Here is a 14,533-nt window from a genome sequence, read left to right on the forward strand (position 1 = left end):
GAGCAAGTGAGCAGGTGTTGGCCCCAGACAGACCTGAGCTTGAGTCCTGCCTGCCTCCGCTATTTCATGATTGTGTGATCATAGACAAGTCAGCTCAGCTGTCTTGGCCTCAGTTTCCCCGTCTGTTAAATGGGGATGGCGTCACCATCACAGGGTGGGCAGAAAGGCTTAAGCAAGATGATGGATGCAAAATGCCTGGCCCAGTGCCTGGCCCAGTGCCTGGCATGTGGTAGACACTCCTCCTGCGCTTGTTATGGGCACACACCTGACTGCGTGAGCCTGGCTTCCTCAGGTCAGGGCTTCAAGGGGAGGGGCAACCTTCTCTCCAGGGACTTCAGAGGCCATCCCTCTTCCAGTCAGCAGAAAAGGGCTGCAGTGAGTGAAAGCCCAAGTCTGTCTCCGAGGCGAATTATCCGGCCCACACTCCTGCAGCGGTCAGCAGGCTGCGCTCCCATGAGCACCGCTCACCCTCCGGGCAGCAGCCTTTGAGAGGGGGTAACACAGGTTCCCCTGCCCGACAGACCCTGGTTTGAGCCTCATCCAAGGAGCCTCAGACCTCTCATCTGTGAAACGGGGTCACTCTGCCTGCAGAATTATGTGAGGATCAGAGAGAACGATGATAATCAGAGCAGCTCACGCCTTACGTGCCCAGCACCGGGCTCAGTGCGGTGCATGAAGCATCAGCTTCCTCACAACCCTCCCAGGCACTGGTCTCATTAAGCTGCCCCAGTTCCAAGTGAGGAACTGAGGCTCAGAGAGGTTAAGTATCATGCCTGAGGCCGCACAGCTGGCAAGAGGCAGAGTCAGGATTTGAACCCTAGAAGCCTAACTCCAGAGTGTGAAAGCCTAGCCATAGACTCTACTCCCTCCTTCTTAGTTTTCTCCAGAACCTCCCGGAGGCGGGGAGAGCGGTAGGCAGGGCTGGGCTGGTGTGGAACCAGTACAGCTGCTTGATGGAGAACAAACACATGCAAAGGTATTTCCCTTTGATGACTTTCTGCCTGAGCCCTCAAGGCTCCCTGTTGTGTGATTTCTCTAACACCTTTCCAGTAAACATCATTTGCATGATCATAAGCAAGTCAGCTCACCTGTGTTGGCCTCAGTTTCTCCATCGGTCAAATGGGCACGATGTCACCATCATAGGATGAACCCACAGGATTAAGCAACATAATGGTTGCAAAGTGCCTGCCCCATCGTGTTAAGGTATTACCTTAACAGCTGAAGAATCCACTCAGTGGATGCCAACCTCCCTCAACCCCCCTCCCTGAACCCCAGCCTTTGATACCACTTGGGTTGCGGGAAACGAGTTAAATCGGCTCGCGTGAATTGCGCGTACTCCGCGGGAGCCGTCTTAAACTCGGTTCATATAGATTTGCGGTGGAGTGCGGGAAACGTGTAAACTCGGGCCGATTGTAACTGCGTATTACCAAATATTTCATTTCAATCGAACCCATACTTCAAAAGATATAGGCATTTTAACGCGCCATCTTATATTTTGGCGGGAAATTCACCCGACACCGTAGTGATACTACTCCTTTCTTCCTTTTATGTGTCTAGAACAGTGTCTGGGCATAGTTAGGAACTCAATGTTTAGAAGCTGTCATATTATCTGAGCAGTCAGACCTACACCCAGGGTGTCTCCGGTCCTGATTGTATCCCGTGTTGTCAGGGGGAACAGCTTCTGGGGTCCTGTTGATCATCCTAGGAAGGGAGAGAAAGCCTTGGGCAGCCAGGTTGTAACGAGGCGGTCAGGATGAGAGCCTGTCGCAGAAAGCAGCTCACTCTGCAGCCAACCCGCGAGGCAGTGGCTACAGCTTCCCCATGCTAAGGAGTCCTGCTTCTCCGAGCACTGCGGCGCATTGCAGCAAGTCATAACTAATAAAGCTGTCAGGGAAGGGCTCCTTCCCCCCTGTGCAGAAGCCTCGTCAGTTCCAGGCTGACCGCTCTGTGTGTGCCTTGGTCCATGTGCCCAGCCCCTCCCAATCCCACTCAGGAACCCCAGGCAGAGAACCAATGCCTCTGGGAGCTGGGTTGGGGTGCATTAGGCCAGTATGTGGAGCAGCTGGGGTGCAGGAAAGAGAACAGTAGACTTGGAGATGGACTCCATGTGGCTTAAGGCTATCTGGTCCCGTTTACATCTGAAAAAATGGGACCGAAAGCCTTGATCTAGAGAGGCAGGCAGTAGAGGGCAGGTGCTGGGCAAGTCTGGATTTTGACCTTGGCTCAGCCACTCGTAAGCTGGGCCTTCCTGGGAAAATGACTTCATCTCTCAGATTCGCAGATTGCTTTTTTATAAACAAGGGGGTGATGATGGTACCTAGACCTCGCAGAGTTATTGTGCAGATTAAAACCAAATAAAGTGGAACGTGCTTAGCCTATTTCATGGCAAACTATGAGTGTTTGGTCTTCTTACTAATGGAGTTGTTCATTCCTTCCTTCCAGGTAGTGCATTGGAGAAGAAGACGCAAAAGCTAAAAGATGAACAGGAGTTGAACAGACATTTGAGAACTGTTGGGAGAATAGGCCAAGTTGATGCATATGAGGGACCCAGTCCTCACCTGCCTCACCTTCCTGTGCTCAGGAAGCCCTCAGGGTCCACCGAGGTGTGTTCTCATCTCACCCAGTCTCACCTGCTGATGTTACTAACAGTCATAAGGAAGAGCTAACCCTCACTTAGCTCATACCATGTGCCAGGCATTGTTCTAAACACTTTATCAATGTTAATTCATTTAACTTCATGATATATGAAGTACATATCATTACTTTCCCCATTTTATAGATAAACTGAGCCACGGGGAAGATAAGCAACTTACCAAGGTTATACAGCTACTGAATGGTGGAGCCAGGATTATGGGCCTGGTAGTTTGGTAGCCAGCTCCTTGCTCTGAACTAGTTCACCAGAGACAGCTTCTCAGGATGGCTGGCAGGGGCTCCTGACCTTTATTCCGATGTCTACCCTCTTGTCTATTAACTACAAGACCACACTGCCCATAAGAATGCAGCCCTAAGAACTGCCTGCCTCAGTTCAACTTAACTCAACTCATTTCAGCTCATCTCAACTCAACTCAGTTCAACTCAACTACTTCAACTCAACTACTTGACTCAGTTCAACTTAACTCAACTCAACTCAACTCAACTCAACTCAACTCAACTCAACTCAGGCAGAACATGTGCCCAGGGATCTTGGGCCAGATGTAAGTGACTCCAACAAATGATGCAAAATTTGGAGGTCATCTTTCATGCTATACTATTCCCATTGGTCTGATGGGACTCTTTTGTCCCTCCTTTACATAAAATAATACCAAGATATTATGTGCACACAGCACTATACAATTTACAAATCTTTTTACACATGTAACTCATTTATGTTTCCTAAGTCAAGCCAGTTTGGAAGTAAAGAAAAAGGGGAGCTTATGCAGAGAATAATTCTAATACATACTATTAATTGGGCAGCTACTATGTTCCAGGCATGGTGCTAGATGCATAATGTAACTCATTTAACCGGGCTCTGTGGGGAATGAGATTATTCTGGGCATTTTACAGATGAGGTAACTGAGGTGTGGATCGGCTGAGTAACTTTTCCAAGTCCCAGAGCTGGTAAAGGCTTTGTGGTTTACTTCCAAAGGCTGTGTCTTTCCAGAGCTCCACCCTGCCTGCCTGGGCTGGCCGCCACCTCAGGAAACCAGCCTACGTCTCCTCAAGAGATTGGGGCTCAGGGGAGCAGGGGCAATTAAAGTGTGTCCTTTCATTCCCTGTAAAACCAGAGACAAAGGAGCTGTAACCTCTGGGCCAGATGAAGGCAGCTTTCCTGCCCCAGGGAGGAGCAAGGGCTGCAGAAGAGTGAATTCTGCTTTATGAGCCTGGTACAGTTTCATTCCTTACCCAAGAAGAAGATTCTCGCTGAGCTGACATGACCTCTGAAACCCAACATCCTTGCTGGATGGATGTATTAGAGTTTGGGTTGAAGACCATCTCCCTCAACATCTTGCTTTTAGATGTGCAAACTATGGTCACAAGAAATAAGCCCTCAGAGCCAGGTAAATGACAGAACAGAGCTCAGACCTTGGCACAGGGTTTGCTGGGCTTAATTAAGTAGAAATCTGTAGAAAGAAGAAGGATTGAGATTTGGCTTTTAAAAATGAACATCAATCACATTATTGATCCCCCTTTCCCCAGCCCCTTTGTCTTTAGGGTCCCTGGACTGTGTTCGCTGTGGGCTTCACATACAATAAAAATCATGTTAATTCAAATGCTAACTTAGAGCAGGCAGGAGACCTTGCTGTGGAAAGGGTGGGGGGGACCATCCAGTGGGCCCAGAAATGGTGCCCTGCTCACTTTGGGCCCCTCCAATGTAAAAGGGTTCTGCTGCGAATGGAGACTCCAGGCCCACTCATTGCTTTTCCTTTTGTCTGGATTCCAGCTCTCATTTTTCACTTGCTTTGAGAGGTTATCTCTGGGGGGCAGTATGGGTCTGTGGAATAGCCAGTTCAATGTCAGGTTAGAATCCCTTGCTCGCCACTCTCTGTCTGTGTGCTCTTGACTATGCTTCTTAATTGCACTGTGCTTCATTTTCCTTGTTCATGAAATTAAGATAATACTACTCAACATGCTGGATTTCAGGAGGACTGAAGAAGTATATGAAGGGCCTGCTTTACTCAACAGTAGAAAATTTATTATTAATACTCTTTTGGGGGACATCTTCATAGCTATAGAACAACTAAACAGGGTCTTCTGTTGGAGAACATTGATTAATTACCTCTCAGCTCTCAAATGAGGATACATCCTTTCCCCACTGGGCCATCAAACAACCTTTCCCATCTCACAGCCCCTGCACAGGACTCATGCTTATCAGGGAGCAGGCCTGAGGTGATGCCATATGTGTAGAGCAGATGCTGAAGACGGTCTCCCCCTGTGCACCTCGATTTTTACTGTGGCCACTTTGTAGCCTAGAAGTGCGAACTCTGCCTTCTGCTGTGCTGAGGGGTAAGGGCTCCTTTAGCTCTTGGCTCATGGGTAATGCATGGTCCTCTCTCTGGCCAACCCCAAAATGTTTTCCTTGTTTCTCTCTCTTGCACACAATTCTGCACATGCAGAGAAATTAGAGATCTAGAGAGAAGCATGTGACTAGGAGAATCAACTACAGAACAAGGAAGAGCTGAGTTTGCATCCTAGCTCTCCAGCCCCACCCATGTACTCCCAGTTAATACGAGCTTCTCAGAACCTGTTTCCTCAGCATTTCAAAGAGGTGGAATAGTCCTACCTTCCCCATGGCATTGCCATGAGGAATAAGCGAAATGCATGTCAGACAAGTGCTTAGCTGAAGGCCTACATGTAAGCTGTTATGGTGTCTTTTTTCCCCAAAAAACCCCTGGTTCTTCATCTTGCTATAATCTTCTGAGACGAAACACAAAGAGACCACTAAAAGGATATTTAAAGTAAAATGCATCACTCTCCATTTGCTTTGGGAGCCGAAAGGCAAACAGGATCTTACTCTGCCACCTTCCTCATCGAAGAAAGAAGAATCAAGTGGTCCAATGCTTTCAGAGGGGATGGCAGGTGTCATTAATATAAGAAGCCAACAAAGGACAGATGTCAAACTCTTTGGCTTGGTGTTTGAGACCTTTCATGATCTGGTTCTCACCTGCCTCTTGGCCACCTCTCCCTCTGTTCCTGCTCATTGCACATGCAGTGTAGGAAAGAGGGAGGATGGAAATAGTAAAAAGGGGGCACCGCTCAGCACTGTCAACTTTTTTTAGAGCCTTCCTGGAAGTGCCTTGTCCTCATTTCCTGCCCCATATCTGTTAGCATCTCATTGGTCAGAATGAGGTCATGTGGCCACACCTGGCAAGGGAGTCTGGGAAATGTAGTCTTTTGGCTGAGCACTGAATCCAGGTTCCAATACAGTACTAGCAAATAAGGAGTAATCAAATAGACACCAGTATCCTTGCTACTGTCCCCAGTAGTTTACCCACCACACAGTCAGGGTGGTGGTGAAGGTGGGGGGAGAATTTTAAATAATTTGGGAACAAAATGCTAAATCCTTTTTGGAGACTGGACATCAGCATGGGTTAGGGCAGTGGTCTGCAAACTGCAGCTCGCAAGCCACATGCGGTTCTTTGGCCCCTTGAGTGTGGCTCTTCCTAAGCCTTAGGAGTACCCTAATTAAGTTAATAACAACGTACCTACCTATATAGTTTAAGTTTAAAAAATTTGGCTCTCAAAAGAAATTTCAATCATTGTACTGTCGATATTTGGCTCTGTTGACTAATGAGTTTGCCGACCACTGGGTTAGGGGGAAAGCCTCTAGAGTAGGTGTCTTGACCTGGATTCGTGTCCTTGCTTGCATGACCTTGGGTACCATAACAGATGGGGATGGGATGGTGGCCTCTCACGTTCCTTGCATCCCTCTGTGATACTAATGGAAGCATTCCTGCCTATACTGGTTGCAAGCTATGTATGCATGCTTTTGTTGTTCTTAAGCTTCTCACCACTGTCTTCACCTCCCATTTATAAATGTTTAAAAATATTCACTTGACGCACAATGAGATTACAGACTCTCTCATTTCTGAGATAAAAAGCAGCTCATGCATTATTCAAGAAAAATATTGCATTATTGAACAAAGGATGGGTGCCTTCACCCCTCATTACTTATTCCAGTCCTTGCCTTATTAGTAGATGTGCTCTGTGAGGATTTTAATGATGGGTTTTGTAAACAAAGACTAGAGATCAAACACTAGTGTGTTTAGATGGCAAGATTAAGAGATTATCATAAAGTCATCAAATTGCATGGCTGGCAGATCACCTAGTGACTAGGTCCTAGTCCGGGGTGGGCAACCTTTTAGTGAGTGCGTGCCTAAACCAGCAAAATCTCTGACTCAAAATTCTTCTGCGTGCCAACCCTAATTTTTTGAGAACATGTTCCTACTTGATATCTCTTAAGGTGTACGTATGTGAAGAACCTTGAAGAAATAATAAAATTCATTCAAGTGACAAAAACACAGTATATGATGATGAAAAATACATTTATTTTTTAATGTATACATGTACACTGATAGTCCGACAGAAAACTTTATGACTCCGTTTGATATTATCAGTGGGACTTTTGCTGCTGCATCACTGATGACAGAGATTTTACATCAGGTTTATATTTTGTGACCTTCAGAGATATGCATGAGCTACTATTTTCATCCGTCAGGCTACTCCTATTATGAGACTTAACAAAATTCATCACTGAGAACAAAGATTCACAAGCATATGTGGATGAAACCAAAACACTGGTAGGATCTAGGAAGGCAGGGAGAGTTAAGGCAGAGACATAGAAATTGCTCTTCCCCTCTCTCGTCAATCCATGTCTATGGTCTTTAAGATAACTTGTTATGTAAAATTATTTACTTATCTAAGATGCACCTACACTGAATTTATCTGAAAAATAAAAAAGTCGATATTAAGACAAAAATTGTAAATGGAAGATTATAAGAGAGGGTTTCGAGTGCCAGCAAAAGTTACTGGCGTGCCATGTTTGGCACGAGTGCCAGGGCTTGCCTACCCCTGTCCTAGTCCATCCAGTGCCCGGGTTCCATCTACCTAATCCTACCAAGTAAAAGTTCAACCTTGAATTCTTCCAATGATGGGGAACTCACTACCAGAATTTCACCTATGTGGAGGTTGTGAGAAAGCTCACCTCATATTGGGCTGAAATCTCTCTCCCTGTGGCCTCTATCCACTGGACTTAATTTTCATGTGGAACAATTCTGGGCCATTTTCTCCATGACAGACCTTTACTTATGTGGAGATGGCAACTGTCATAACCCACATTTCTTTGAACGGCTAAATATCCCCTGATTCCTCAGCCAAATGCTCATAAAGCAAAGAGAGTGAATTGGACCTCATGAGTATTTATTAAAGAGCCTTCTCTTCACATTCCAGGCACTTTGATAAGTATATTTATGGCTTATAATACTTTGTAGTTCAGTGAAGAATTTGTATTCAACTAGCAGGGTCCAAAATTCATGCTCACTTTATACCTCTCCACCCTGTCTGCCACTACTCTCCCTCTTACCCTCCTTCTTTAGTCTCCCTGGCATTCTAGGCCTCCAGCACACCAATCTCTTCCCTGCCTCAGGGCCTTTGCATATGCCATCCTAGGTTTGGATGCTTTCCCAAGATCTTCATATTGGCTATCCACTTCTCACTATGCAGCTCTTAACTGAAAGGCCACCTACTCAGGGAAGCCTTCTTGGGTTTCTATCTAAACCAGGCTCAACCCCACTTTTAACTGATCACTCTCCATCCCATTACTCTGCTTAATTTTTCTGTAGCACTTTGCATTAAATCCGTCTATTCAACAAATATTTACCGAGCACCTACTATGTGCCAGTGATTGTTCTAGGAATTCGGGTTATACTGGTGAATGAAACATTAATTCTTGCCTTGATGGAGCTTCCATTCTCACAGGGGAGACAGAAAATTCACAATACACACTTGGATATGGATAAATTATCTGGTATTGTTAGAAGGAGTTATGAGCAGAATTTCAGGGTTGACAAGGTACTTTCATACAAATCATACGATTTCAGTTCAGACACTATAAACCGTGCTGTCACGTGTACTGGGAATTGATTCGTGGATGCATGTATTCATTTTCAAGTAACAAACGCTCAACCCCAAAGGGCATACAAATAAAGGGAACTTATTGACATAGAACTGAAATATCCGAAGGAAACATATACCAGTTTTGGATGCAGTGTGATCATCACTATGGCTTAACTTCTCTGTAATCTTTCCCCCCGTTACTTTGCAAGTCAGATTCATTCTCAAGCTGGCTTCCTTCATGATGGCAATATGGTTGCAGCCAACAATGCTTCGTGATTTCTCATTCATATCCACGGGGCAAGAAGCGCACTTCTGTTTCTGCATTTCCTGCAAGATTCTGGAGACGTGCCTCAGCGGCACCCCCGGAGGCCGCTCCTGAACGGGGGACTGTGGCCGGGGGACTAAAAGATGCTTTTTTGGGGCTTGGAGCCAATTTCCCCTAAAGCATATTGATGCTGTTAGGAGAGGGAAGGGGGTGCAGATGCTATCCTGGCAGCCAACCCATTTTTACGACAGACTGACATTACCATGGGAAAAACTGAGCTTTGGGTGACTTATTGAAGGGCATTCGGTTCCTTGGCAGAGGGGCAGAGCCTGGAACCCAGACACATCTTTGAACTCAGAGCTCTTTCCGAACATAAAATTCTCCTCGCTCGCCCCTTGCCAACGCTGAGTCTGCTGAGCTCCCTTCGCCAGAGGCTGGGCAGCTATTAGCAAAGTGAGATGCTGGGTGACGGAAGGCCTCCTTCGTGTCTTGCTGACACAACCATTCCACATAATTTCCTCCTTTTGGGTGATAGCGTTGCTCATTCATTCCTCAACAAATATTCCTTGAGCTGGGAACATGTGCTGGCCTGGACCATCTGGAAACTTCTCTTTTAATCAAGAGTCTTTTATGGGAAGTAATAGAAACTTGATTAAGCTAGTTTGAGCACATACAAAGGGAGGGGGTTTATTCTGAGTACAGAAGCCTCGATCTCGACCTCTATTCTCCCACAAATGACAACATAATCTTAGATGATGACATGTTTAATAAGTACACGCCTTGCTTATTGAAAATATTGATTGACCCTTGAGGCCTCTGCAGCCTGTTTGGTAGTTGCTGTTTGCCTTAGATCTGGGTTGAAGGAAATTCAAATGAAATCGAACCCCATTTGCATGCTCTTCCTGCTGGCTCTCTTCGGCTTAATGCGATGGATGTGTTCCAGAAAAGGGAAGGGGCCCAGCCGAGTGGCTCAGTTGTTGAGCGTGGACCTATGAACCAGGAGGGCACATGCCTGGGTTGCAGGCTCGATCCCCAGTAGGGGGTGTGCAGCAGGCAGCCAATCAATGCTTCTCTCTCATTATTGATGTTTCTCTTTCTCCATCTCTCTTCCTCTCTGAAATCAATAAAAATATATTAAAAAAAGAAAGAAAGAAAAGGGAAGGGACTGAGAAGTTTCTCAGGAAGAAAAGGTAGGGGATGAATCAGAAATCTGGGTGGTGCAGTCTGCTTACCTCGTTATCCAACTTGCATATTCAGTAGCCATAACCTCACCAGGGTGTCCATTTGGCACTGAGCTTGCATTCTGATTCTGGTCCCACAGGTGCAAGCAAGACCCTACTGCAGGCTTCTGGGAGGCATGTTGGTTTTACAGAAATGAGGGTTTTACTTACTCCCATGCAAGAATTGTGACTGTGGAAAAATTTCTCGGCAATTCAAGTACTCAGACACTATCAAGAGAGGGCATGGCGTCCTCTCCCCCTTCGTGTCTTCGTGAAGACACTGTACGTCTCTCTTTTGGAGATGGTAAGAGAGTCACCTTCCTATACACCTGAATTAAATCAACTTGAATGACCCTTTCCAGTTCATGGAGTCCATAAATTCCTCCGTCCAGAAGGAGAGGAGGCCAATGTCAAGATAACCTGACGAGCAAGCAAGTATCTTCCCCCAAGAACGAATTAATTCCTGCTTTGCTTCCCCAATGAGTTCTGTAGAGTTTCTTTGCTCAAACTGCAGCATCAGAATCAGCTGAGAGTGGTTGGAAATGTACCATAATGGGCTGCATCCCAGACCCTGGGTCAGAACCTGTACTTTAGTAATATTCTGGGGTCTCACTTGCACATTAATGTTGGAGAAGCACTGCTGTGGAAACTCTTCTACAGCACCTCCGGCCCTTTGCTGCACTCACTTGATTGCTTATCTGTGTCCAGGAGAAGGGCCGAGGTCATGTCTTCTCACCAGTGTGTCTCCATCTCCTACATAGGGCCTGGCACTAGGGGATATTCAATAGCTACTGGACGAAGGGATGGGTGGATGGATGGATGGGGAAATCAAGTTCTACTGGTTGTCAGGGAGGCTACCTGTCCTTGTGGCAGGATGCTGGGGTCAGAAGGAAAGGGAAAGGTCACCGAGCAGTACTGTTGCCATCAACAGGTTTTGAGCTCTGTGTGAGGTGGTTTACCTACATGATACAATTCACGCCACAGAAAACAGGACCGGGCAGTTATTGATATTCTCATTTCACACCCGAGCAAGTGGTGCAGCTACAGTTTGAACTTGGAACGATACCTTTTCTTTCCCGCTGCACTGCCATTCAGTCTTTGTATGAGGTTGGATTTGCCCCCTGACTCCCCGGCCTCTACTTTCTGCATCTGTGGCAGAAGCGTTGGTACTCTGATCATCTCCACCCTAGCATGCACTGCTTCTGCCAACAGCTTCAGTCTGCAGAGAGCCTGCAGCTCTGCCTGAGGGCTTCCCCCTGGTCTTAGGGCCATGCTGGTCTGTGTGCAAGGCAAGTCTTTACAACCCTATGAGGTAGACACCGCCACGCTCTCCAGATGAGGAAACTGAAGCTCAGGCAGGCGGAGTGATGTGCCAAAGGTCCCCCGGCTGGTAATCAGTGGAGCCAAGGTTTGGACCTATTCCTGTTTGATGTCAAAATTCGTGGTCTTTAAATTCTTGCTTCCCCAAATTATTTTGATTATTAACTGAGATCAGGGATGTGAAGATGCTTTGCAAAGATGAGAAGTTCGATTCTCGTTACTATAATTTTAGAATGGGCTGTCTTTGTCAGAATCTTGTGCTTTTCCCCCCAAGGTGGTTAGGACAAGTCAACCAGGGTTTGATTTGCAAGGGGTCTGATTCAAAGGGACCAGAAGAAAATGGGAAGGTGCCAAGTCTAGGGACAAGGGAGATCTTATCAGTAGAATAGGACGAGGCTGGATAGATTCAAGGATAAATTGGGAAAAAGCAGGAATTACTGGGCCCTGCTACTGACAGGCCTTGTATGGCGCTTGGTATTGAGGCACAGCCACGGACTTTGATAAATGAGGGTGGAAGTGGGAAGAAGGCTTGCATGTCATCCATACCCGTCAAAGTGGAGCCCCTGGCATCCACATGAGTAATTTCCAAGTGGCAGAATGGCAGCAGCTTTTATCTCAAATAAAAGCTGAGAGAGAGCCAACTTTCACGGGCTGATGGTAGCTTCCTGGAGCACCAGGTGGACGGCAAATCTGAGGCTGCTTCCCAACCCAGAATCAGAGTCACGATTGATTAGTGATGTCTACTCGGGGCACAGAAGTGAGAGTGTTGGTACACATGCCACATGGAGGAACAGACTAAATTTCATATGAGTCAGAAGAATTCTTAAGTTAGGACCGAAGCAGCATTTGCATATCAAGTAGGCTCCCATTTAGAGAGTTTCTCTTTAATTTGAGCATATGTGGCTCAACCTAGGCCATATGCAAATGACAGTTTGATCAGAACTCCCTAGGGGCAAAGAAGAGAAAGATCAGCACAACATTTACTGAGCAGAACACACATGGAAGAGGAGTTGCTTTCTTTTTCTGCTGTTTTTGTCGTGGCGCCCTCAATGTCAAGTGGGCTTTGATGACTCGGAGACTTATCACAACATTTTTTGAGTCTGTGATCTCCGCCTCCAGGAGCTCTGGCTTCTTGGTTTTATTTAAGCAGCAGTGACAAGTCCTGATCATTGGAGTTTTGTTTTCTTAACTCACTTGGGAGAGGAGGCAGGGAGCCCCCATACAGGTCACCGTGAACCGTGCATCTGCCTGTGAGGAACACTGAGCACAAACTATAAATAATGCAGCCACTTCTGCCCTTGAGTTTGGAGCTCATGTGGAACTTGCTGCATCACGCAACTTCCTGACGCTCAATGCAGACCTGCTTGGTGGGGAGAGACAGACTCACTCCTACTTTAAGTTTAACCCATCATTGGTACCCTGGATTATAAAGTGCTCTTGAAAATCACCTTATATTTCCTGAGATGTTTTGAAATTCTCGAATTTTCAAAGGAAATTCAAACATTTAGGCGAAGCCACATAGAATGGGCTTGTTGTGAATTCACATTGGAACCAATCCTGCTCATATTTAATTAACGATGGTCAGATTAAGTGGTTTAACAGTGCACTCCACACGGAGAGTCTCTAATAGGAAGTGACTTTTCTGAAATGAGCCTTGCATTCAGGAGATTAATGGGGAGAGAGTTGATATCATCCTCCCAGTGCAAAAGATTGGTTGGGAAACTCAATTTGATGGAGTCTTGCTATAGAAAAAGGATGAAAAGTAGATTTCCCTGGCTTGGTAGCGGATGCCTAGAACTTAACTGAATAGAAAAGATTGACGCGGGGGCTAGGATCAGTGAGATGAAATGCCAAGATTGATTAGAAATGTCTGCCGTGGGCAAAGGAGGGGAAGAAACATTATACAAACATATGTGCTATCCCTTCTCCAAGAGGAAGTTGTCTGGAAAAAACAGAGCGGGTGGAACAGACACCGCCTGTCCTGGAGGGGAAAAAGGATCGGACAAGATTCATCCTGACAGCCTGTTACTGCAGAAAAAATTTTGACCTAGGCATTGGCAGACTCCAGAAAAAGCTAGTCTCTCCACCCTCCACTGTTTCCTGAAAGAATGAGCCAAAGGCACTGTTTCAGACCGCATGCAAATGAGGTTTTCAGGCAGGGAAGAGACAAGAGGGAGAAAGCAAATGCCTCCGTTGACACTGGGCAGTGACTCGCAGAACTGGAAAGGAAATTGCTCTCCGCTCCACATCAAGAATGGCGCTTGTCTTTCCTTGGAATTTCCATCTCTTCTGGAGCAGCGTGGTGAAAAGAGTTCATTCAACTTTGGGTGTAGATTCAAATGCTGTCTTCATCACATGTTACCTAGGTAACCTTGGACAGGTCATTTGGATCTTCTGAGCCTAATTTTCTTCATATGTAAATGAGGACTAAAAATATAAAACCTTAACTTACAAGGTTTGGCCAAAAGTGGACTATTCATACCTCCCAGATGGAATCAACACATGTGGATGCAACCAGCACAGTGCCAGGCCCAGAGTGTGCATTTAACAATATGAATTCAGAAAGGAAAAATCCATTTAGGGCCAGGCTGCTCTGGGTTGTGCTCCTATCCCTAAGGTCCTGGAATGCTACTTCTCTGAGGTCACGCCTTCCAGAACGTCTCTAGAAAAAAAGAAAGACAGCTCCAGATCCTGGTGGCTTTAAATGTCCAAGTCCCCAGCCCACCCAGCCCTGCGCCAAGCTCCCCGCCCCCTCGCAGAAGCAGTTCCAGCCTAATCTGTCACTTTTGCTGAGTACCCTGGCAACTGGCCTCAGCAATTGAGGGCGCCTTTGTGAATTCAAGAGACTCAGCAGGGAAAAGCATTGTGGTGGCTTAGGCTGATCTCGAAGGCCGTGATCTGTCCAGCCTGTCTAGGTCACCGAATCCCCTTCTTTAGGAATGTCCTGCATGTTGAATTTAGCTTCTTGATGTCCTGCAGCTGGGAGACGGAGACAAAGACTACCCCCTAGCCAGGTCTTTACGACACTCCAAGGTGACGATCACAGCCGGATACTCTGCCACCATCTTTTTCTGCATCGCGTTTTTGAGGTTCCAGAGTCACACAACACTTTCAGATCCAAGGAGCGTGAGGTTTC

This window comes from Myotis lucifugus, unplaced genomic scaffold (assembly GCF_000147115.1).
Source record: "Myotis lucifugus unplaced genomic scaffold, Myoluc2.0 scaffold_176, whole genome shotgun sequence".
In the NCBI taxonomy this organism is placed as follows: Eukaryota; Metazoa; Chordata; class Mammalia; order Chiroptera; family Vespertilionidae; genus Myotis; species Myotis lucifugus.